Raw genomic sequence first — 26,458 nt, forward strand, 5'->3', positions numbered from 1 at the left:
GGGAAGCTGGATGGGGGGTGTTGGCTGATAAGGCTGTGTGTGTGTGTGTGTGTGACCCTCTGACTGCCATTGGATGAGCTCTGTGGGAGGGGGTGTGTTCAGGCTCACAGTATAGCTTGTTATGAGAGCCTTCTGCCATCCCCTTCCACAAACCTCAATAACAACAGTATCTCAGCCTCCGAGGCTGAGTGTGTGTGTGTAGGGGAGTGAGGAGTGCCTCTACCGCCGTTGCAGCTGGTTGCGGCTTCCTCCCTGTGCTGGATTTCCTTGAAGGCCTCATCACCTCTGCATTGCCTAGGAAAAAATAGGGCCCCCCCAGAGACTGAGGTAAGTGATGTGAGATAATACATTCCATATCTGTCAGCTCCATTATTCAACTTTTCTCTTGTTTACCTTTGGAAAATGCAGCACACCTTTATAGATCCCACCCACCATCCCGTAAAACTACCCTTTTGATTTCTTGTTGAGCATTTGAGGCAGTTCTTCTTATTATGTGCTGTTCTTCTAGTAATAATTCAGTGTTCTAGATTGTACTACATCCTTCATTGCAGACCTTGGTTGTTTTTATAATAGCTACGCTTGCCACCTTGACAGCATTTCTGGCCATAATAGACCCCTAAATGTTGTTAAGGTGGGCAGCCCGTATCTCGTAGCACAAATCATCCCATCTTGCGCTTGGCAGTGCTGTTTCAGTTTACCACCCCGCTGGGTTGTCGTTATGCCGAGCAGCGTGTCAATCTGGCAGAGATGCGAGACACGCGAGCAGGGAGCGATGCGTCTAACCGTGCCGTAGTGCAGCACTCGTCTGCAGTGCTGCTCGATAGCTCAGGCTCGGTTATTTCGCGATGGTGACTGGCTCATTTGCAGCGACCCAGAGACGGAGAGCTCAGCTGGTCAAGATCTCTCTGATATGCGCGATGCCCGAGGCGAGATCCTAGCTGCCATGTAGAAAGGTTCCGGTTTGATTTGCGTGCAGAGCGTGCTTTCTTGCTAGTTTCAAGCGCTACAGAGGATAGAAGGTTTTGGATGCAGATGCTATGGGTTGGTCACTGTGCATATATTTGGACATAACAAGGTTAGGCTGCTTTATTAAGCAATGCATTTTCTAAACAAAACAGATATGCATTGGAGAGTCCAAATATTATTATATTCACCTGACAAAAAATATGATCTCCTTACAGACAGTCAATTCCTTCTCACAGTGTGCAGATTATAGAGCATATTGGGGGGGGAGAGAGATTCATTATTGTTTTAATGAATCTCTTCATTAAAACAAGCATGCAAGTTTCAACACGGTTTTCAAATGTTTAAATAAAGATAAGAGTTCAGATAAGACCAATGGCCCATGTGGATGATTAGTGATTTCAATTAAATGTTTTGTTATGATGTGGTTTCTATAGTAAAGTCCATCTTGAATCTTTACTAATAATTATGGTTTAATGAAACACACGTGTCAAAAGGGGGGACCGGCTTGTAAAGGAAATCACTCTCTTTTAATGTTAGATTTAAAAATAAATTATGAATTTCATGTCCTAGGACAGTTTCAAATGAATATGAAGATATCAATTGCCGCTCAACTTTATTGATCTTAAAGTTCTTTTTAATTGTATCCATTTTTTGTGTGAACTGTTTCGCTTAAACTCGAATGTGCAGTGTTTTGCAGAACCAAAGAATATAATAAACCAAGAATATATTATAATATTGGGGAAAAAAAGATACTGCAATGCAGAAATACTACATAGAACAAATTGTTATATTTATTTTATATTAGAAAAAGTAAGTAAATCAAACAATTCAAGGACCTGCAGTGCTTCTGAGCTGGTGTCATGTATATGAGAACGAGCTGTCTGATTACTTGTATGCTTTAACAAAGTGTTTGTTTGTTATTATTCATGCAACAACATTAAATAAATGTATTTATAGAAATATTATCCTAAAAGAGACAAAATTATCTTAAAAGAGACAAATACAATTGAACAATAATATTTAAAAATTAAAATAAAATAATTTAAAATAAAAATAAAATGTAAATAAATAAAAGCAATATGTTTAATATATTTTCAATATTATTGGCAAATGTAAAGATAAAATAAGTTCTATAAGCATTTCACAGAGTTGGTAAACTAATATGCTATTTGTAAATTAATATATACAACTATATTACCAGTGCATGTCACACACACACACAAAAAACTTGTTTTAATTTAAAAAATATTTATTTAGCTGTGGAGCCTAATTTTTGTTGCGCAACGGGAACCTCTACCAATTGCATGCTGCCTTTACAAAATTGCCTTTACATTTTCATAGTTGACCTGACCTAAAAATTCCTCTAGATGAAATTATCAACCCCCTTGCAAGTCTTTGTATAATTGGCTCACTGCCTTTGCACATGTAATGCCTCCCTAGGAGTCTACAGGCTGTTTGATGTTGTCAGGAATGCAGAGGTACATTAAACATGTGACCTTAGGGCCACCCAGGAGCTCTGACTCTCTAAAGAGTGTGCAAGTTTACCATCACTCTGGTGAGTCTTACTATGTGATTTTGCAGGCCCTGTGTGTGTGTGTGTGTGTGTGTTTTTTTTTTGACAGGTTTTTGTCATAACTTTCCATTCCAAATACAACTTGCCAGATGCCACTACATGTCATTTATTGTGATGAAGGCCAGCTTATTTATTCATTGGTTGCATTTAGTTATAGATTTTTATATTATTTATATATTGTATATGTTTATTTATTTATTTGATTATGTTCATCCTTGGACCGTTAAAGTAACATCTAGTAAACCCAGGAGACATTTACTACAGAAATAAATGGTCATGTTTTTGCTCTTGTGATCAGTCATGTGGGCTTCTTGCACCAGTGACTGTAATTCCATGACCTGGTAGAGCTCTGAAACAGGCCCTTAGTGGAAACAATGCCTAGAGAGATGTACTTTAAATCTACCAGATAAGTTTTAAGTCTCTTGACTATTGCTGTTAGACTAAAATGGTTGTATTGTATGTTTCTTAGGTTTTTGGATGTCTGAAGTGGTGGGCATGAGAGAGCTCGTTGTGGAGGTTATGGAATTTGGCATAGCGTGGTCTCTTGGGAGTTCACATGTGAGGCTCTGTGGGGGCGATTCCATGTCCATTGTTTTCTGCTGAAGGACATTTCTCACAGAACGGAGATGGAAACAATGGCTGATATAATTTGCAAGCTGCTCCTGCCCTTCAGATGTATTCCTCATATGTGTGTCAAAGAAAAAACGTAGTATGCGATCAAGCAGACACAGAAGGATATCTTTTAGAGCTACTCAAAGGAAAATCATCTGACAAAAGTAGTTGTATATTGGCTTTTCATGGATCTCGTTCTTTTTTTCCCAACCGTTTATCAGTGAAAGCAGCATAGTGAGTTAGGAATGTAAATAAGTTTGCTCTATATCAGCGTAGTATCAGCAAATCAGTTCCACTGCGTTTGTGTGCTGGCTTGTGTATGTGCTTGCAAATGTTCAAAGACAAATGCTGGTGTTTAAGTGTGTTCTTGTGGTTGATCTTTTGAACAAATGTTCAGTTCAATTTGATGGGATCCATCCAGGCACATAATGTCTTCACATTGTCTCCTGGACAAGTGAAAGCCACATGGGTATTCAAGTTTCATCCAAATTCCCATACCACCATTTTTTTATTTCAGTTTTTCAAATCTGACAGCACTGCAGCTTCTGTTGCCTCATGGGATAGCAGATTGCCTGCTGGTTGCACAGAATCTCAGCAGATGCATTGTGTCATCTGGGTATTGTTTTCCTTCTGTATGATAAATACTGATAATGAATACAGAATATTTAGACATCCTACTCATCTTTTTCCCATACTAAGTCACAGAAAAGCAAATGCATGTTGTATTTTCCCCCAATCCTCTTTTCTTCAGGCTTAGAGAAGCTGCAGATGTATTTCATCCATAGAAAAGCTTGGAAAAGAGGTCTACGCAGCTTTCTGTTTTTTTATCTAATATTTATATTTTATTTTATTTCAGCTTTTTTCTTTAGATATGCTGTAGATTTCGGACTTAGAGAAGCTTGGAAAAGAAATGCTGAATGGAGGAGTTAAAATCGTCTGACCTCTTCAGGCAATTATTTCTGTTTGTGTCTGCTTCTGCCTGAATTCTTTCCTGTTTTAAGTCATAAAAAGACACTTGCGCAACCTTCAAAACATAGTCTTCCTACATATTTCATTATTATTCCATGACAACAGTGACATTTATGTAGGTAGTCATAAAGATTTACATTCTGGACTAGAAAGATGCAATTAGTGCTGCATGAGTTGAGAAATCAAATCATCTTTTTTTTTTTTACACTCACCTTCATTCACGTTCACCTCTGCACAGCTTGTGCTGGATATAGAGGTCTTTATAGATATGATCTGTCACGTACTGTGAAATCTTCAGAGGATGGGGGTTTGTCTATTGCCTTTCTTGCACTCTTAGATACGCAGTGACATCAGCAGTCTCCAGGAGAGAGCTGATGCAGCAGTCAGCAGAAGTGCAGAGAAACAGAGAAAGAATACATTGAAGAACCTTGTTACAAACGCTGAGATTTTAGTATGCACATTCTGATGTTGTGTGTCGAAACAGCCCTGTACTATTTCTCTGTGGACTCCAATAATGTATCCAGACAGTTGGGGGTGTAGTAGTGTCAGAGATGTAGGTCATATGTAAATATGTTTTTAAGTAATCCTTTTTTATTAATGCCCTGTCTGGCATCAAGCTTCTCTGTATATGTCTTTGTTATGAGAATATATAGTGTAACCTGGTAAAATGCTGGTATGCTGGCTACAAAATTAAAGCTTTGTTACTGATGTTATAAGCTTTCGTTTTGTCAGATGTTTAAAGCTTCTTGTCAGACGATTTGCCACTTGCCAACATAGTAGATTTGTCAGTCATGAGGTGTTGAACATTAATATGAACGATGAGCATCTGTTGCTGTGTTGCTATGTTGTGTCTTACAGCTGTTTCTTATTTAGTTTGTCTTTGATGTCTACACCTGATGCTTGAATTTATGATAGTGGAATGGGTTATTGGCACGAAAAAATTGCTGTTGACAGCTTAGACTTTTCATATAATATTCACAATTCAGTATTTAAATCTTAAAGAACAAAAATCTGTTACGTTTCTGGCTTTTCGTCAAATATTTACAAGATATTGAACGTTTTATTCGTTGGATGCGCAGAGTAGTTTACTTTTTCAGTAGTTTTTCAGACTGTTCATGAAAACAATTACACCATTTTTGGTCTAGATTTACACTGTAAGAAATGTTTGTAATATTTACAGAAAAAGTCTGTAAAAATCTTATAGTACAAACCTGTTAATTAACACTGTAAGTCACCTTACCATATACTGTAAAAACAGTAAATGTTTTAGCATTGCATTATATGCAATTTTACTGCAAGATACTGTTAAATTGATGTTTTTTGGAAGTAAAAACCATATAATAACGAGACAATTTACCATGAAAAAAAAGACATTCTCAGAATTCTCTGTGTGACACATTTTGGTTCAAATAGATTTTATTACATTATATGCTTTCATATAAAAATATATGTGGTTATAAATAAGCATGCACCAATATGCCATGTCGTAATACCAGAAACATTGTCACAGTATTTTTTTAAATGTTTTTTTTATTATTATTATTTAATTGGATATTTTATTTATTTATTTTACAGTGATTTAGTTGTGTTACAATTAAGTCAGATAAGCCCTAAAATGTTAATGTGAAATATCAATAAAACATTTAATAATTAGAATGATTATTTGAAAACTAGATGAATTTACTATTTAACATAATTAGAGTTTGCTCCTGGCTGCACTGAAATGTAATCTGAGGCTTAGTAACCATAAAATCAATTTATCTGCCTTTAACATGCATTGTATAATCCATGGTATAAAACTAAAAGCTTGTTTGATGATATCTGATTCATAACAAATAGGCTATTGGCAAGATTTAAATATTGTTGAGAAAACTTGGTATGATCATCTTTGAAGTTGGTAAAAAAAAATTTAAAGCTTGCCCTCCATATCCTGTTCTCATTCTCTCTAATTTACCATAGCAGACAGCCTTTCCCCCCCATTTTTAATTACTATTGCACCCTTGGGTAACTTCCAAAGCTGGCTTGAAATATTTCATACCTGAAGTATATATTCCATGCAAAAGCAATCAAAGGCTGCAAAAGCTTTTATTTTAATTTGAGAAAACCTTCTCTATGACTCAAAGACCATGGTGGCTGTTCTAGTGGTCTTTTTTTGTATAATACCCTGCACCGAAAGCAGAAACAAGATTTTTGCTGGGCGACAGATGTGCAGTGGAGGAGACAAAATAAGAGCCATTTTATTTTTCTATACCAGCCTTTTTTTTCCATCTTACTGTGTAGCATTGGCCTTTCTATATTTCTGATAACATTATATACAGTACCTCATGTCACTATAGCTGTTTAATGAGTGGCATCACTCACTGAGCAGTACTTACTTAGTGTTTCTTGATATTTAGCATCGATAGTGCTTTGATGAAGAGACGTTAATTGCTCTGCAAAGCAGAAAGCTTGACTGAGAGTGGTCTCATCCTGCTAGATTAATGCAGAGGAAAGCTGCACTGAAACTGATTAGACACTAATCCTAAGGGACGGTCATACACATTTACAGCTGTGCAGATGCAACCAACACTTCCACCGCTGATCATGTTATTGTTCTCACATCTATTAAAGGGATAGTTCACCCAAAAAATGAAAAATATTACTCACCCTCATGTCATTCCAAACCCGTAAGACCTTCGTTCATATTCGGAACACAAATTAATGAGTAATTAATGACAGAATTTTCATTTTTGGGTGAACTGTCTCTTTAATCATTATCTTCCAAATGCATTGTTTCATTTCCAGCTTGATTTTGCTATCTAAAACGGCATGAATGTTGTTCAAAAATCCATTCTGGATTTGAAAATTCCTCTATAAGATTCTTTGCTTATTTTATTTAGAATACTGTGCTTTTGTGTTTTATATTTGGGTTATAAGGAACAGTTTTATGTTTTCAATTTTAATTTAACAATACAATAGCGCTGTCTGTCTGTGTGGTGATTAACAACGTGCAACAGATGGCTTTTTTTGGATCACTTTTTGTCAGTAGAGCAAAATTATATACAAAATAACTGGCCATATTGAGTCTAAAATTTAGGTTTTAACCATGATAAATGTTTCCAATTGCCATTAGTTGAAGTAATAACAAGCGTCCAGTATCCTCTGAAATCCAGCCGGAAGAGCACCACATTTTTTTCTTGTTATTTCTGGTCAGAACTCTAGAAAGAAAGTAGGGAAGTCTACATTGCAAAATACTTTTGGTCCTAAAGGAAGAAGATGTTTTTATGCTTCTTATTAATTCAGCCACATCCTAAATACAATACGTGCCCCTTCTCAAGATCTAACAGAAAAACCTGAAAAGGAATTCAAGCTATAATTTAGGACAACAAATCTGTTTTTCATTCACAGCTTTGGTAACTACCACAAAGAAAGTATGTGGCCACCTGCTTTTGACTGCTTTTCTCTTGCTGTTCCAACCATCCGTTTGTGTTATTTAGATAACAAATCTTTCCTGTCTGAAATAAAGCCTTCATCCAACCTGTGCTATCTAGAATAGCAGATTGAGATGGTTTGAGATTCAGAATGGATTTGACACAGAAGGAAAGAATAATAAGAAAACAGATAGCGACACAAGTGGGGAACTGAAATTGCTTCAGAAAGCAGCTCTGATAAGAATAAGATGGCATCACTGGATTAGAGAGCGAGTGAAAGACAGAGTGATGAAGAAAAGATATAGATGCAATGTGCTGCATTGCCTCTAGCTCTGCTTTGGCCTTTTGAAAAGGTATCAGACTTTTCAATATGGAAGATTCTCAGTGTGCCAGATGCTTCCTGTTGCAGATGACCGCTAACTGAACCCCAGTCCACAAATAGCAGTTTCATTTATGCCTGTGTGTGAGAACAAATATACAGAATAATTTCCCAACCACTTTTGTGTTCTATGCTAATTATAGAATTCATTTGTTGATAGTTATGTTTATACAAGAGAGAATGAGAATAAGAAATTGTAAATAATAAAATAGCAGCCATTCATTGAAAAAAAGATCCCATCTCCTCTTTGTTTGTGCATTAGCCGGACTAGTGTACTAAAAGAGGAAAAACTGATCAATCATTATTAAATATTATTGCTGATTCAATAAGCCATCTTGTTAATTTATTAATGTTTAGATGTTTTAGAATGTTCTGATCATTCACTCTCCACAAGCTAAGGTAAATTCAGTAGGCCTAACATAAAATATATACACTTCAGACCTCTGACCTCCTTATGACTCTTAAGTTCAGAAAAAGGGCAGTGTTACGCCTATGCAGTTTAGGAATATGATGATAGTTTTAAGCACGGTGTAATTGTGAAATTAGAAACAAGCAGCTTCACATGGCTAGAACTTGCTGGCTAAAACAGTGTCAACTAGAAAATTGCTGACAATGCCAGTACATGAAGAATTTATAGTTCATAGCATGTGAACATCTAGGATTTCCTCTGTGGCTGAGACATTTGGAAATTATTTTATTCCTTTTAGATTTCTCAGAGTGCTTGCATGTTCATTGCATATGCATTTTTACATAAATCTGCTGTTTCTTCTGTAGCCTTATAGTCTTATAAAACACAGTTCAGTGTTAGCTTAGATTGTCTTTAGTGGTTCTTATTTTGTCCTTCAGAGACGTAATGATCAGATGTTTCACCATCAGCGGAAATGGAATAGGAACCTTGCCCACAGTTCCTTAGAGATGGGCTGCACTACACGAATATGACCTTGAAACTCTGTACTGTGTTATTTCCTCTTAAGCTGGAGAAGTTTTGCATTTCATATGGCCTTTTCTTTCTTTTTTTTCCTTCTTCCTCCTGCTTTCTTTTTTATCTATCCTCAGGAGTTATGAGAGGACGGACAGTGTTTTCCTTTAAATGCTAATCTGGGAAACTGTAGCGATTGCTTTCAAAACGGCGTCTTTAGATACCATAATATCTGGTATATGTTACACCAAAAGACAGATAGCCGACTGATCCATAAGCAGAATCAGTAGCGATATGTGATTTATTGAAGCAAGAGATAGTTAATTCAAGATCCCTTCCATGTCAACTGTTAAGATATCAAGTATTTTCCTCAGACATGTCCAATGAGGGAATTATCCAGACTCTTTTCCAGCAAGTATGTTATCACATTTCCAGATATACCGCACATGCCATTTACTGATAACAGAGAGCACTTCAAGTTCAAGTTGTAAGTGAAATGGTGCCAGGTGTGGGAGAAGATTCCTTTAAAAACTTGATCTGTTTTTCTAAGCTGTTACTTCTTAAACATTCTCATGCCTCTGATCTGAGAGATTCACTTCTGGAAGCTTCCAGCCTTTGGAAAAATGAGGATAGCCAAGAGAGGGGGAAAAAAGAGGGAAAGAAAAAATTAAAGAGATGAAGTAGGCAGATCAAAGAACAACACAATGCTGCTTGTCTGCTGGAAGAGGAGGAAGCCAAAGCCTGTGAGCTGTGGGTCAAAGAGGGAAAGTTACGGTTCCAGCTTTGTAGAAATGTGTAGAAATTCCAAACCTCATTTTTCAAGAAGTAACATTAAAATGTGTCTAGAAGCATATTAATATATAAATAGCCATGTACACTTTCCAAAGAACTTGTGAGCAATTTGTGTCTGAAAAGTGTTGGAGGCGCTATATGCGTTAATTAACTTGAAAACTTTAACCAACCTCTGTAGGCAAGAAAAACCTTTTTGGTTTATTAGAAAAATCTCTCTGCAAAAGAAGAAAACATCAGGCTGGAGCTCTTGCCATTAAACCATTTTAGGTCCCCCGAGAGGTCTTGTGTACTGCCCACTGAAATGTAACCAGGTTCTTATTTCCCACAATGCTAGAAGGCAAAAAGCTGTGTTTGCTTTATAACCACCCCCACTACTGTATCTAATCTGAGCGACACGATCTTCCATTTTAAGCATTAAAAGATTCACATCTAATACATGTTTTGTTAGGAATTTAATTAGTTGTGTTATAACACCCTGTAGACTATATCTGGTACATACTGTAGTTTTAATAGCTATTGGTAGAATTCATGTGTAAGCTTTTATCAGACACTTCAATCCTTTATGTACTGCGCCACTAGCAGTGCAAATGTCCACTGACAACCAAGAGCTACCAAAACGAGATGCTGGAAGTGGAAAATCAATTCACTTTCTCTTTTACTCTTTCTCTCTCATAACTGCGAAAAGCTCACAAGAGAGCATGCAGCGTTTTGAGATTGATTCTGTTGACAGTAAATTTGCAAGTCTGAAAAGTTGCAAGTAGTTAGTCATATAAAAAGTTCTCAATCGATGAAACAGCATACAGAGCAGAGCATATATGGGCTTTTAACCGAATCATTGTTTTGCCTCCTGTAGGCATATTTTTGGACTGCTGTATTTTTCAAAACTGCCATCAAAGTGCTGAATGAAGCATTTAAAAAAATACAATATGACATTTCTGTCATAAATATGTATTTTTTTATGAGTGTGTGCAACCCTATCTGTCAGTATTTTTGCAAAAGTCTGTATGTGTGTATATTTGTGTTGTACTTCTTATGGCCTTTTTCTTAGTGCCCAGGGCTTAGAGATACATGTTGGTACAGCTTATGAGAACTAGCGGACCTGAGCTTCACTTGTCTGTCATCGCATTTCTATATGAGCATTCTTGCTTGTTTGCAGCTTCTTGTTTGTCTCTCTCTCTCTCTCTCTCTCTCTCTCTCTCTTTCCCTGTGAGTGTGTATGTATAAGTTCATGTTTCTATTGGTGAAAGGTAGGCTGATGCAATGACAGCAGTTCAGGGGCCATTCTCTACCCACATTTCTTTCACCACATCACATGAGCAGCAGACTGTCTCTAGCTATCAGTGTTTAAAAGAATGTGCATGTTGTTACTAGTATTTAGCCATTGATTAAAAAAAATAGTGTATACATATTACTGTTTCATTTTAGGGTTGGTAAGATTTTGAAAATATCTCTTCTTTTTCTCCAGCCTGCATTTATTTGATCAAAAATACAGTAAAAGCAATTATATTATGAAATATTATTACAATGTAAAATAACGGCTTTCTTTTTTTAATATTATTAAAATGAAATGTATTTCTCTCATAGCAGAGCTGAATTGTCAGCAGCCATTACTGCAGTCTTCATTGTCATGTGATCCTTTAGAAATCATTCTATGCTGATCTGGTGCTCAAGAAACAATTCTTATTATTATGCTTAATATTTTCATGAAAACAAGGATACTTTTCTTCAGGATTCTTTGATGAATACAAGGTTCAAAAGAACAGCATTTATTTGAAATAGATAAATTCAATGAATTTAATACACCCTTGCTGAATAAAAAGTATTTAAAAAATCTTACCGACCCTAAGCTTTTGATTTATGTATGTAAATATGCCATATTCCAAGGTTTGGGATTCATACAGCCAATTTACTTGAAATTATAATTAACGGCAAACACCATTTGTTTGGGCTAAATACTGTCAAAATGTACAAACCCTCATTTTGTTCCAAACCTGTAAGAATTTCTTATGTGCAAATATTTTGAAGAATGTTATGAACCAAACTACATTGGAGCCTGCTGACTGCCATTGTATGAGCAAAAACTAACTAACTAAATAAATAAAACAAAATCAGGCATTTCTCATAATATACTTTTTTGGGGTGAACTATCCCTTTAACTATGCATGTGAGTAAAAGATGGCAGAATTTTCATTCTTCAGTGAATTGTCCCTTTAACTATGTTATTTCAGTTTGTATTCCCATTGTGAATGTAATGGACAGACTGTAAGGGTTTGAGAGGAGCTGAAAGAGCACAGGGAAACATATCTTGGGAATGAGGGAAAGAGTGACAGTAAGTTATTGTGGAATGGGCTGGAAAACAGCAGTACCCTGTCAAGAAGTAAATCAAGCAGGAGGGATGAAAAAATGGGCCAAACAACATATGAGTTTGCCCTCACACACATACACCTCTCTTCATCTGTTGACATCAGGTCGCAATTCCTGAGAGCATCTTTATCTCAGCAGAGTGACAGTCCCATTTCTCACACACGTTCATTATCCCACCCTCACTCCTGTGTGTGCGGCCCAAAGCATCTCTCCATGGTGACTCGTAGACTAATACAAATCTGCCTGCCATATTTTGGTATGAGGGATAACACTGCAGTCAGACAGTCAGTATTGCATTATGATGTTTACTTTACAATAATGACCACTGACTCTTCATTATCCAGCTTGTTTATGCCGATAAATACATGAACATGAAGAATTATTATGTTATTTTATATATATATATATATATACACACACACACACACACACACACACACACACACACACACATATATGTCTGTACAGTAATTCAAGTTAATTACTGCTTGGCTAACATATTTGCATAGCTCCATGTATTCTATGTATTCTACTTAAAGAATAGAAAGAAAGAAAGAAAGAAAGAAAGAAAGAAAGAAAGAAAGAAAGAGATGTGTAATTTTGTCTACACAATGAAAGTTTTTTTTTTTTTTTTTTTATAAAGTAACAGCTGAGCCGATGCACATCTCCATTCAAACACAGCGGTGATTCGTTTATGAATGAACTGCGTTTTTAAACGAATCTAGTGAGTCAATCATTCAATTACCCATTCATAAAGATAGTCACGTACTTCGTTCCTGAATGATTCAGCAGTTCGAACGAATCAATTGAATGAATGATTCAGTGATAAAATCAGTGACTTGACGCCACCTGCTGGCAGTTTTAGTTAAATTTTTAAAGCATCTTTTCTGTTATTTAAATCATTTCTATATTCAAAATGTTATATTTAAAACATTAACCTCAACATGAATTTAATTGCACTCATGCGACCTCTGAGCCTCATTAAACGCCACAACACACACACACACACACACACACACACACATATATGTCTGTACAGTAATTCAAGTTAATTACTGCTTGGCTAACATATTTGCATAGCTCCATGTATTCTATGTATTCTACTTAAAGAATAGAAAGAAAGAAAGAAAGAAAGAAAGAAAGAAAGAAAGAGATGTGTAATTTTGTCTACACAATGAAAGTTTTTTTTTTTTTTTTTTTACATTTTTCAAAATATCTCAGAACTGTGAGTTTACATCTCGCAATTCTATTTTTTTGTCTCCACCATGGAATAAAAAAGGTAATTGCTCATTTTTATGTCACAATTCTTACTTTATTTACCTCACAATTCTGACTTTTCTTAATTGCGAGTCACAAATCTCACAGCTCTTTTTTTCTCAGAATAGCAAGTTAATGTCCTGCAATAGTTTTTTGTTTTGTTTTTGTCTCACAATTATGAGTTTCAATCTCGTAATTCTGACTTAATTGTGACAATTATGAAAAAAAGACAAAATTGTGAGATATAAATTTAGAATGAAAACAAGCTTCCATACTTTAAATTGTCCCTGTTCTCACCTTCATGACATGAATGAAAATCAATGGAGGACAGACATAGCATGCATGTAAAGTATGTTATGCATAGACTGCTGCTGCCCATCCATTCTGGAAGACAAGAAACTCTTATCTGGTCATATGTTTTAAAATTTGTTTTCGAATACATTGTCAGGATTGCTCTTGACATCTCATCATTTTGTCTATTTGTTTGTCTGTCTTTCTAAGACATGTTTAGAGGACTATAGATGGTTTCTGTTTATGCTGAGCAATCTGCAACCCATCAGCCTGTATATCTTTTTTGTCTGAATAAATAAATGCAATAAAAACACATTTTTGTTTACCCATGTGGGATCCATTAAATAGCTATGCTCTAAACACAATATTTTGTTACTGTTCAAGATGAATTCATTCAGTGCTTTTTTCAATGAAAAAGCATAGGTTAAACAAAAGAAATTCCCAAAGGACCGATAAGTCCTTATCTGTTTTGTTTTGCTAGACTCCTTTACACTTTTGTTTTGTTTTTTTTACAAGTTTTTGCCCCAGGGTATTAAAAGAATGATTTGGCAGATATTGATTTGAAATGATATCTCTATTTATATTATGTAAATTTCATTCACACTAAAGAAAGTGGAACCCATTTGTGCTCAGTCTCTATTAACTAAAGCCATTTACTAATTTATCACAAAAAAATAAATAAATAATAAAAACTATGCCAAGAATAACTGCAAATACTGCAATTTTACTGCTTTTTGCCTGAAACATTTTAATCGGAATTTGATATTTCTATTATACAGGCTATGTTTTATTTAGGTTTTAATTAAAATGTACAGTATAATAATCTTCAGCAAAAGAAAAATAAACCATATATGTAAAAAAACTATTGAGAAACGGAAAAAAAGGAGTAAAAATAGGGTTAATCCACTGAACATATTCTGAGGCCTTGTGCTGAGAGCCCCACACACATCCCTGGCTGGGAAACTCGTGATTATTGATAGTGGGAGCAATTTGGCCACATCCTCAGCAGCAGAGCACAAACAGCCCCCAGCAGCAGATCTGTAGAGTTCCAGAATGTGCCTTATACACACAAAACAGAGACTGTCCATTTAGGAGACAATGAAAAGAGCCTGTTTTCTTTCTATCTTTCTCTTTTGCCTTCTCTCTTCTTCAGTCAAACACAGTGGTGAATTGTATAAACAATTGCACAACATTTGTGCAAAAACCTGCATCTTAAGATATGGTAACATTAGGCAAAACAATTGTGAATGTGAAGTGACGTGAAAGACATGTATGACCTCTGAGAGAAGTCACTTTCAAACCAAGCAACTTTCTGTTGGTCAACGTTGCAAATTGATTTTGCCTTAAACATGAGCAAAAACTATGCAATGAACTTTTTCAACCTCATGTGAACCTCTCAACTGTGCAGATTCTTATTGATTGACTGGCTTTTGTCTGTGAAATTTCGCCAAGCAGCAGTAAACGCAACTTTATGAACCCCTAGTTTGGTTTATTCATATCTGCGTTTATATATTTGGTCTGTTATGTATATTTGATTTTTTTTTCTGTGTAAAGTAAGCTTGACAGCAGACTGAAATTTGGAGAATCGTGCCATGCGAATTGCATACAGTGCAATTTTTTGGCCGTGATTTTGCTGTTACTTGATTTGCATAATTCCTGTAGTGTGTCAGGTGCAAAAACAAGCCAGACAGTGCATGGAAATGAACACTGCTGTCAGTGGGCACAGTTTGTTTTTAGTCATTCATCCCTCAGTGCATTCTTACTGTATTCTCATCTGTTTGTATAGACTAATGGTGAAATGATATGCTACAGAATGGCATCACCTGCATTAAGAATGGGGATGGGTAGGGGGATGTCGGAGATGCTTGCCCCTCCAACATCCCCCTACCCATCATAATCAATACCCGTCGCTTCATGTGCCTCCTATGCCCATGGTGGCCCCAGACTGGATTCTAATTTCCAGCTCTTTTGTCTTCCCAAGCATGGACATTTTAGTATGAGTTTCAAAGACCATGCAAAATTAATGAGGTTGATGTCTCTGAAAAGTAAAGTCTGTGGCACCATCAAAACATTGCTATTTTTGAACATCCTGACCAGCCCAACACAGTAACATTGGCTTATCCAATGCCATGAATTTGGGGAGCTCTATCTGTTTGGCTGACCAATTATTTTATTAATGTAATATTTTTAACAGCGTGGTCTGTCTCGATTCTCAAATGCATCGACAAACATGTTGTATAAGTCAGTGTATTTGTATCGTGTAAAACAATTCATTTGACTTCTTTTGCCTTTAGTGAAGTATCATGCAGAGCAGTGGGATAATTTTTTCATAAATCGTAACCAACCCACATTTCTATGTAACTGCCTGCCTCTTTTCTGTTCCAATTACTTATGACTAAATCTATGCGAGATACTTTTAACAGGGCCACAAAGTTTTATTGTTGTGGTCTCTCTCTCTTTCTCAGACGTTTCCATTAGTCTGTATTCTGGTCTGGTCCAGACATGGCAGTTTGAACACAAACAGAGGTTCTTATCAGTCTTTCTCACACTGCACTCTTCCCCAGGAAACCCGTTGAAAGCTCACTTTATCACACGCTCTGCCCTCCACACCTCCCTCAGCTCCAGCCATTCCCACAAGCACACTTTTACCTTTTTGCTTGCTCCCCTCTTCATCTGAGATATTAAACATATTTTAGCTTTTTCTCTCTCCATCTAAATCCATTTCACCAGAAGCAATGTCTGTCTCTCTCCTCTCTCAATAACTCTCTTACTCTTTGTGAGTTGTTCATTGTTTTTCTAGTTCATATCTTTCTGCCTTTTTTTTCTTTTTTTTGTGTTAGTCATGTGCTAGAGTTCCTTTTTTCCTCTTGAGATTGTTATAGCTCTCATTTAAGGGGCATCCCAGCAAAGCAAAATATGTTTTTTAAGGCCTAAATACAATAAATGACTTTTCCCTCGATTTACAGTTTGAATAAGTCGACACTAGTTGCCGAACATCAGAGCCAGTCAGCAGATTTGAGTTGACAGATTTAATTGAAAATTGCATAGTGTATGATGGTCACAGACTCCAATTTTTTAGCTTCAGACTGTGATTCCATCCAATCGGAGGATATCAAACATGTTTGATATTTTGAACTGATTTTAGAACAAGTATTGTTTTCATTTATCATGTTTCACATTTTATCATGCGAAAAATGTGTGAACGTTTGATTTGATCATTTTGCAAACATTATGGAAACATCACTTTTGAATGTTCTCTGAACCATCTGAAACAAGTAGTAAGTACTAACGTTTAAAAAACATTAGACAGACATCCAACTAAAATGAAAAAACTTTCCTAAATGATGTATAAATAATTTTTGTAAATTATGTATGAAATTCTGTGCTAACATTTTAATAGTTTTATTACCTCTTTCCCTGCCATTGACATCATTTTCCATCATTTATGAGACAATGCTTCCCCTTCATTGATGGAATCTTTTGGCTTTCTGTGTTTTCAATGTTATATGGTAGGATGCGCTATTACAAACTTCTGAAAGAGTACTGAATTTCCGGATCAAAACACAGTGAAGAAGTAGAAACAAGAGATCACATATGTAAGCAGATCCATATGTAATATAACGCAATCATCAAACATTTACTGTTACCAAATTATTTGTCGACCCAGGAAGTGGTATAGGACTGTGCAAGCTTTGGAGGTGCTGATGGAAGCAATCTACTCCATCTATGATTTGATCACCATTCTGAATCTGATCTGGATATTGTCTTTGAAAAAAAAAAAATTTCTCAGCTTTTTGTTAAAACTTTTGCTGTCTCGGTTTTTCTTTTGACATACTGCATGTTCAGATATTCATACAACAAAATATTCTGGGGGCCATGAAAGTTTTATGAAAATGCTGAAAAATGCTGGCAGTGGCTGGCAACTTAAAAAAAAAAACTCTGGCAGGGAAAGAGTTAAAGAGCAGATAACTTTGAACAAATGTTCTATAAATGTTACTGAAAGATATGAACATTTGTTAGCTGAGATTCCACCATTTCCACAATCTAATGGCTTGTAAGCAGTTTGTCCCCTTTATGATTTTGATATATTAAATATTTTAAAACATTGAAACACTGTGGCATATTTTTATTTTTTGGTTGTTGACATTAACTGAATTCTGAATTCAGATGAAAAAGCCTCTAAGTGCCGTCTGAAATTTTCATCTAAAATTAGCATTTTTATCAGTCGCCTATATTTATTTTCAGTTGTTTCACTTTAATGGCATAGAAAGAGGACCTATACATTGCCATTAAAATAAAATTACTGAACCTAAGCATAGGAGCCTGATATAAATGCTCATTTTAGATGAAAATTTCAGACGGCACTTAGAGGCTTTTGCATCTGAGCTCTACTCTTTTGTAAAAGGTAATTGTATTTACTCCCAATCCTGCAATATTCCAGAGCCTCAGTAAATAGAAACATTTGATGCTATTTTTGATGTGGAAGCATTTGATCTGTTAAAGAGTTTGGTCACCTTCACTCCACCCAAGGGGGGTTTTGAGGTTTACAGCAGATGATGAGTAATGCCATATAATTTGTAATCTAATCTACAACGATGCTCACATTGCTCACTTCACATTGTGTGAGCATTAACATCAATTCCTCTCATGCTTTGAGAGAGCCACATGACACAGATGCCAATGTGCAGTGAAGCTTTAAGGAGAGAGCAGAATTTGATACAGGATTGTGGTTAAAGCCAGCGGAGGGCTTTCACGGCTCAGTGTGTTGTCACTGTAGTTAACACATTTTTCAGTTTCTACAGAAAGTTGAGCAGTTTAATCATTTTGGTTACTTGATTTATCTGAACCATTTTAATTATGTGTTGATAAAACCACTATCCACTATACGTTGGTAGATTACAATTTCCTCATAAATGTAGTCTAAATGGAAATTGTCAGCTAAAATAATCGTGAGGTTGGCACCCCACCCACTGTCTGGCCCACCCTCAATCTTACAGTACATCTTACATTTTAGAACTGGGGCTGAGCCAGAAAATCCCCCACCCCTTGCATGTTCAGTTATAAAGAAAAAAGGCTAATTTCGTAATGTTTTCAGCCACTAATAAGAGTTTTAAAACAATTCAAAATTCTGTATATTCAAAATCCGTCATGGCTGAACTGCAACAAATGTGTACCTCTAAATTGACACTGTAATTTGAAAACATCTGCCTGAAAAATCTGGTTATTAATGATAATAAATACTGGGAAATTAAGAACAAGCATTCTAGTCCGATGAAATCAGACCAGAAATCTTTTTCTATACTGCATATGGTACTGAAAAGCTTCAGGTCTGCTGCAATTGTTAGAACAGTTTACATAGTGTTTACTGAACTTATGTTTTTACAGGGAACATGTGCAGCCTGCATCAATTTTCTTTGCAGGAGGCTGGCATTTCTCCTAGAGAAAAGATGTTTGTCTTGGCTTAGATCACTATCCGTTGTTGCTTACTGTTGCATTTTATTAGTATTATTTGCACAAGAGGTGAAGGTTTTGCCTCCATTTCGGCTCTTACAGTATCTCTAATTTCACCACTTTATACTGGATATTGCTAGATCATTATTTTTATTTTCATACAATATTGAAAGGAACTAAATATACTGAGATAACAGCTATTATGCAGTATTAATGGCTTAGTTCACCTAAAAATTTGAGTTTTGTCATCATTTACTGACCCTGATGTTAATCCAAATCCTTCTTTGTTCTGCAGAACACAAAAGAAGATATAATTACATTTTCTCAATGTTTTTCAGTACATACAATAAAAGTCAGTAGGGTTCAATGTTGTTTTGGACCCCGTTTGACATTCGTTATTGAAACATTCTTCAAAATCTCTTCTTTAGTCTAGACAATACGATTGACATACTCTAAAAAATGATTTTTCAAAAGATTATCGGAATACTATTGTACTCTTTCTACTTTCAATTCAATTTCATGTTTAATTTAATGCGTTGCTTGCCATTTCTTTCAATTTCTTTCTGACAATTGTTTCAAAACAGATGATACTAAAATAGCAGACCATCATGGGGAAAAAAAAACATTAAAATAATTTTTTTTTAAAAAGCCAGCAGAGAATGTGATCATAATTTCTGCCTGACTAAAAGTAGTAAGTCCAGAGTATTTCACAGCCATAATTCAGTGAATAAACAGCCTCTGGGCGGTCCGTGGGCATGCCGTCTAAGACTGTTAACACTATACATGGAAAAATATGCTGTAAAATGTGCAAATATGTGAGTCTGACATATGTTAGGGCCGATATGATATCCTGCAGGTTTACCGGACCTTGAAATAATAGATAGGGCCATAAGTTTCTCAAGTGTGTGTACACAGCTCTGCGCTGTGTAAAGTTGTCGACTTTTATGGCTGATAAAGATGGTTGTGTTTTGGCGTGGTGTATTTATGTGACCTATTTTATGAACAGTACTGATATAGATTGCTTATATGCTCACTCTCGCTCTCCTTTCCTTTAGACCCACTGCCAACAACCGCGCTAATGAGCGTGTGCATGTTTGTGTGCATTTGACTGAGAGCCAGCTCGCGTGTAAAATGTAGGGGGTCGGAGTGTGTTTACACACGTTTTCCTCTGATTCAGCCAAGAGACAGTCAAAGGAACAGCAGGAGCAAAGATTCAGACTTTTATTAAACTGCTTAAAAAGATCAGCCGAAACTCACAATACAGAATAAATGCCAGAGATGGCCTCTCAGTAGATCTAAAAATCCATTTTGTGTGTGTGTGGAAGCGTGAACGTGAGTTTGTCTCTCAGAGATGCATCAGAGAGAGTGAGAATACGTGGGTGAGTGTTTTGTGTGCATGTTTGAATGCTCGCTTTTATTAGTGTCTTTAAGACCACTGTCTACTGAAGTAGGAAGAGCACTTTATGGCTACAGGGTGCATTTCACTGGCAATGTATAGATACGCTGAGCACTCTACACCTCCTCCTCTCTTCAAGTCTGCTTTTAATCTAGGCTCTGACACTGGCCGATGACTCACTCTGGACCCAGGTGAAATATGGTCATGGCAGGGCCATCTCAATTCTGTGATTAGACAGACCTCTCAAGCACATTGCAGAGTTGAATAGCTTCCTCCTTAAGGGGCCACTTCAATTTGTTTGCTCCAAATGAAAAAGCCAAAAGGCATACTCCATGGCAGAATCTGTGACAAGAATACAAGCTGGCTTATCTGTGGGATCATCTCAGGCACACACAAATAAGTACCATGTTTTTCTTTAGACGTTTGCAATGGTAAAATCATGGTATTCGGACGTGCTAGTGGCTTAGTTGTACAAAACATTAAGTACATATTGTACATATTATTCATTTTGTATGTCCTGTTAGTGTAATAATTTCTCTCTTTTTTCTGTTTCATTTTTCACATACACCTACCAAACCCAAGGATGATGGAAATGGCATCATCATGAGGCAGCAAAGCAATAGTCCAAAAAAAAAAAGCATGTTAAAATCTACAAATATCAAAAAGCACAATTCAGTAATAATAGTAATAACAATATTTTTGGTTAATTAACTTTTGATTTTAAAGTAGGTTAATATGCTTCTTTTTTATTGAGAGCATTAGAAGTGGCCTTCTGGTGCTTACAGGAATAGTTCCCTCAGGAATAGTAAAAGCGTTTTTTTTTTTTTAAGGTTCATATGAAATCATATTTGTGATGTGACAGACCAAAATTTTACTTACAGGTTTATTCACACAAAAATAAAAAATCTGTCATCCTTTACTCACCTTTGTTTTATTCCAAACCAATAAATGTTTTGTTATTTTTAATATTCTGTTATGATATTTGTCCATAGATTGAAGTGTAGATAATAATTTTCAAGCTTTATTTGTGTACTTTTTTAATAGCTAAACTTTAAGTGTCTGGACAAAAATGATGAGGGTGAGTAAATGATGACATTTTCATTTTGGGGACGAATTATTTCTTTAATTGTTGAAAATCTTTCCTTCCTGTGAGCTGTTAACTGTTGCAACTAGATCATTGTGTCTGCAAGATGAAGCCGAGAACCAAATCAGTCGTATTTGTAAATGATTCAACCACCATTCTTGAGAGCCAAAACATCTGACTCAAATAAATGTTCCATTCAAGTACTTGCCATTGCTACTTATCTCTAGAACTCTGGACATACTAAAGAGAACTAGGTCAGATGTCATAATTTTGCAGAAGGTTCATATGAAATCATATTTGTGATGTGACAGACCAAAATTTTACTTACAGGTTTATTCACACAAAAATAAAAAATCTGTCATCCTTTACTCACCTTTGTTTTATTCCAAACCAATAAATGTTTTGTTATTTTTAATATTCTGTTACGATATTTGTCCATAGATTGAAGTGTAGATAATAATTTTCAAGCTTTATTTGTGTACTTTTTTAATAGCTAAACTTTAAGTGTCTGGACAAAAATGATGAGGGTGAGTAAATGATGACATTTTCATTTTGGGGACGAATTATTTCTTTAATTGTTGAAAATCTTTCCTTCCTGTGAGCTGTTAACTGTTGCAACTAGATCATTGTGTCTGCAAGATGAAGCCGAGAACCAAATCAGTCGTATTTGTAAATGATTCAACCACCATTCTTGAGAGCCAAAACATCTGACTCAAATAAATGTTCCATTCAAGTACTTGACATTGCTACTTATCTCTAGAACTGTGGACATACTAAAGAGAACTAGGTCAGATGTCATAATTTTGCAGTGAATAACAACTTGAATTTCAGTCTGCTCCCACACAAAACTATCATATGGCTTCAAAAGGATTGAAATATAACACGAGTCATAGAAACCACTCTTATGTGTTTTTAGTTTGCTTTTTTTGTTATATTGGAGCCTAAGGCTTTATTAAATTTCATTTCTCATTGAAAAGAGTGGCTAGCCTATTCTTTAAAATAATCATTTATTTGTTACACAGAAGATGGGAAGTCAAAAGGCTTTGGAATGATTGAATGAGGGTCAGTAAATGATGCTAGAATGTTCATGTTTAAGTGAACTATTTCTTTAAGCCCACAATGATTTTTGTTGAGCCCCGAATGCTAATGTAGCATGTACCTCAACAGTTGAGCAGCTGCACTGGCTGAGGCACAAGTGTTGTGAGAAGATAAGTTGTGGTGGAGATCTGGTGTAGCATTGTTAATGGTTAACCTCCACCCAGTACTAATGATTACACTGCTCGTGGTGGGATGCCCCCACAATTCTGATATATTCCTGGGGCCACAGGGAGAGAGGAAGGAACGTTAACTTCAGCAATAAAATATATATATATTTTTCAGACCAGAGTGTTATGAGGCAGTTATTGAGGGAGAAAAGACTATTGAAGGGGAGAGAGAGTGTAAGGGGAAAAATTTACACGAGAGGAAGAGGGTGAGAAAGTAAGAGACCTCCTCAACATGGGTAATTTCATCGGAGGCTCCAGTCGTCGTCAGTTCAATACTCAGATGGTCTGTGTCAAAAGGAGGGCATGGGGAGTTACTGCAGCAGTGGACTGAACATTCAAAAGAGTATGAGGACTGTTTTTTTTACTTTCTGACACATATTTGCTGCTTTTTCCGATGCATTTTTCTTTTCCTCTAGGACCAATATCTCACAATAGCCAAATAAGTTGTCTTTCCAGTATTTATGCACTGTAAAACTCATTTTCTTTATCAGTACGCCTTGCTTTCCATTGTCTTGTTTTCCAGTAAAATATCTGAACATCTTTAACAAGATATGTTTAATTCACCATTTTAATACGTGGATGATATATCTTAAATTAATTAATTACTCTCATGTTGTTTCAAACCTATAAGACCTTCATCTTCGGAATATAAATCTTTCTGACACATATTTGCTGCTTTTTCCGATGCATTTTTCTTTTCCTCTAGGACCAATATCTCACAATAGCCAAATAAGTTGTCTTTCCAGTATTTATGCACTGTAAAACTCATTTTCTTTATCAGTACGCCTTGCTCTCCATTGTCTTGTTTTCCAGTAAAATATCTGAACATCTTTAACAAGATATGTTTAATTCACCATTTTAATACGTGGATGATATATCTTAAATTAAGTTTATTTTTAATATCCTGTTGGCAAATTAAAAACTTAAGCATACATTAAAGTGTTAGTTCACCCAAAAATGAAAATTCTGTCATTAATTACTCTCATGTTGTTTCAAACCTATAAGACCTTCATCTTCGGAATATAAATTAAGATATTTTTGATGGAATCTGAGAGCTTTCTGACCCTCCATAGACAGCAATGATATTACCACGATCAATGCACAGAAACGTAGCAAGGACATCGGTAAAATGCTGCGCATGCTGAACGTAAACAACGCTGATTACATTGATCACGTTCTGGGGTACTCTACAAAATGGCGGAAGACGGTAACTCGGGGAGAAGAACTGCGGTTGAACCCCTGATGTTACATGGACAATTTTACCGTTGTCCTTGCTACGTTTCTGTGCGTTGATCGTGATAATATCATTGCTGTCTAGGGTCAGAAAGCTCTCAGATTCCATCAAAAATATCTTCATTTGTGGTCCTGAAGATGAACGAAGGTCTTACAGATTTGGAACAACATGAGGGCGAGAAATTAATGACAACATTTTCATTTTTGCGTTAACTATCCCTTTAAGTCTTGTGCTTAAAACAAGAAAAAAATACAATTGCACACATAAACACCACATTTAATTCAAGATATTTTCATTGAAAACAATTATTATTGTTCTTATTTCTGCTTTACTCGAAGTCAAAGCTTTTTATTTTAAATTAAAATAAAGTTTGGGGTCAGTAAGCCTTTTTTTTAAAGAATAAATGTAAAGGTTGAACCCCTGATGTTACATGGACAATTTTACCGTTGTCCTTGCTACGTTTCTGTGCTTTGATCGTGATAATATCATTGCTGTCTAGGGTCAGAAAGCTCTCAGATTCCATCAAAAATATCTTCATTTGTGTTCCGAAGATGAACGAAGGTCTTACAGATTTGGAACAACATGAGGGCGAGAAATTAATGACAACATTTTCATTTTTGCGTTAACTATCCCTTTAAGTCTTGTGCTTAAAACAAGAAAAAAATACAATTGCACACATAAACACCACATTTAATTCAAGATATTTTCATTGAAAACAATTATTATTGTTCTTATTTCTGCTTTACTCGAAGTCAAAGCTTTTTATTTTAAATTAAAATAAAGTTTGGGGTCAGTAAGCCTTTTTTTTAAAGAATAAATGTAAAAATATATATAATGGTTTCCACAAAAATATTAAGCAGCACAAACGTTTTCAACATTGATAATAATAATAAATGTTACTCAAGAACTAAATCAGCACGTGACACTGGAGACTGGAATAATGGCTGCTGAAAATTCAGGAATAAAGTACACTTTAAAATATATAAGAAAACAGTTATTTCAAATGTTAAAATATTTGAAAATTATTTCACAAATATTTTTTATCAAATAAATGCAGCATTTTTGAACATACGATACTTCAAAAACATTTAAAAAATCTTGTCAAATAAATAAAATAAAATAAAAATGTTGATGTATTTTTTGTCATTTTTTCTCTATCCCTTTTTCACAATGCGATCAAATCCATCTCCCCCCCTTGCGTTATCAGGTTGAAGTTCAAAGAAAGGGAGAGAGGGTTGCATGTTTTTGGTAGACGGGAGGGGAGCAGCATTCACGGCACATGCTAGGTAAGAGGAATTCCTTTCCTGCCCCCTCTCTCTCTCTGTCACTTTGGGGCTGTCTCTCTTTCTCCCTCTCCCTATCTGTCTTTTTTCCCTTTTTTTCTGTCCCTCTTATCGTTTCCCATCTCTCACGATGATGCACACACTCTCATACGCTCTAGGAGGCATGTAGCACGTTAGTGCAGGTGAGAATCTCAGCCTGTCATAGCGCTCTATGTCTTTTCTCGTGCATGTATGAATTTGTGCCATACATGTGTGCTTGGACTGTGTCGCTGGGTTTTTAAATGGCTCTGTTGCTGCTATTACTGCAGTGCAGGAATAACTGCCGAGCTCCTTTTTCCTCTCAGGCATATAGCCAGCTCATCTCCTCTCCATTATTTGTTTGTGTGTGTGAATGTGTGCATAAGACCTTGCTTAATGTAATTCTTTGAGTACATAGTGAGGAGAGCTTCCTGATGCATTGAAGTAGGGCTGTTTTTCTGGAGCCTCCTGGAAGACGGAAGGAAGGCGGGATCTAATGAGAGTATTGTGCATTTGTTTTGATGTGTGTGTGTGTGTGTGTGTGTGCATTTTGAAAGCGATTGCAAAAACAGGAGAGCCACTGGGTGATTAATATTTGTATAAAATGTGGATTAGCCTGGCTCTCACCATGTGTTGGGACTCTTACAGCTTAGAACATGTTTGACATTTGTAAATGATTATCAATATGGGGCATAGGTTTTATCTCTGTTGGAATCTTGCCTTATGTATGTGTCTGCTGTTGTGGATCCCGTGGGATGTGAATGATCCATACAGACAGAGCTAGCACCTGGCTGTCACTTGCTGGAGCTCGATAACCCCCCTCCTCTCTGTCGCCACCAGCCGCTCTCTGTCATCTCCCTGTATCCATCCATCCCTTCCCCCTTCACTTTAGTGCTCTCTGTGTGCACCTCTGAGAAAACACCTTTGAAATGCATTGCGTTTCTGAATGGTTAGACATTTTCTGTCTCTGTTTCTTCCTCTCAGCTTCGTGTATTGCTTTCTCGCTCTGTAATATGTAGAGTACTAATGAGAATCTCGGACTCGTCTGCTTGTAGCGTTACAAACAGTGTATGACTGAATAATTTATAGACATTTGCTTCAAATCCATAATGAAAGCTCTCTTTCTCTCGCACATTCTCTTTCTGTTATTTGCTTTCACTCATTGACCCAACCAAATACTATTATGGTTGAAAGA

General features: G+C 36.0%; 1 protein-coding gene across 1 annotated transcript in view; it reads left to right on the forward strand.

Moving 5' to 3' along the window:
* LOC107556542 (KN motif and ankyrin repeat domain-containing protein 4-like) overlaps positions 1 to 26,458 on the forward strand; it is a 44,917-nt gene continuing 18,459 nt past the window's right edge. The window contains exon 1 of the mRNA XM_016239684.1: positions 1 to 327. The gene's annotated coding sequence lies outside the window, so the exon portion shown is untranslated. The remainder of the gene's footprint in view (positions 328 to 26,458) is intronic.

Source organism: Sinocyclocheilus grahami, unplaced genomic scaffold (assembly GCF_001515645.1).
Source record: "Sinocyclocheilus grahami isolate Dianchi unplaced genomic scaffold, SAMN03320097.WGS_v1.1 scaffold572.1, whole genome shotgun sequence".
NCBI lineage: Eukaryota > Metazoa > Chordata > Actinopteri > Cypriniformes > Cyprinidae > Sinocyclocheilus > Sinocyclocheilus grahami.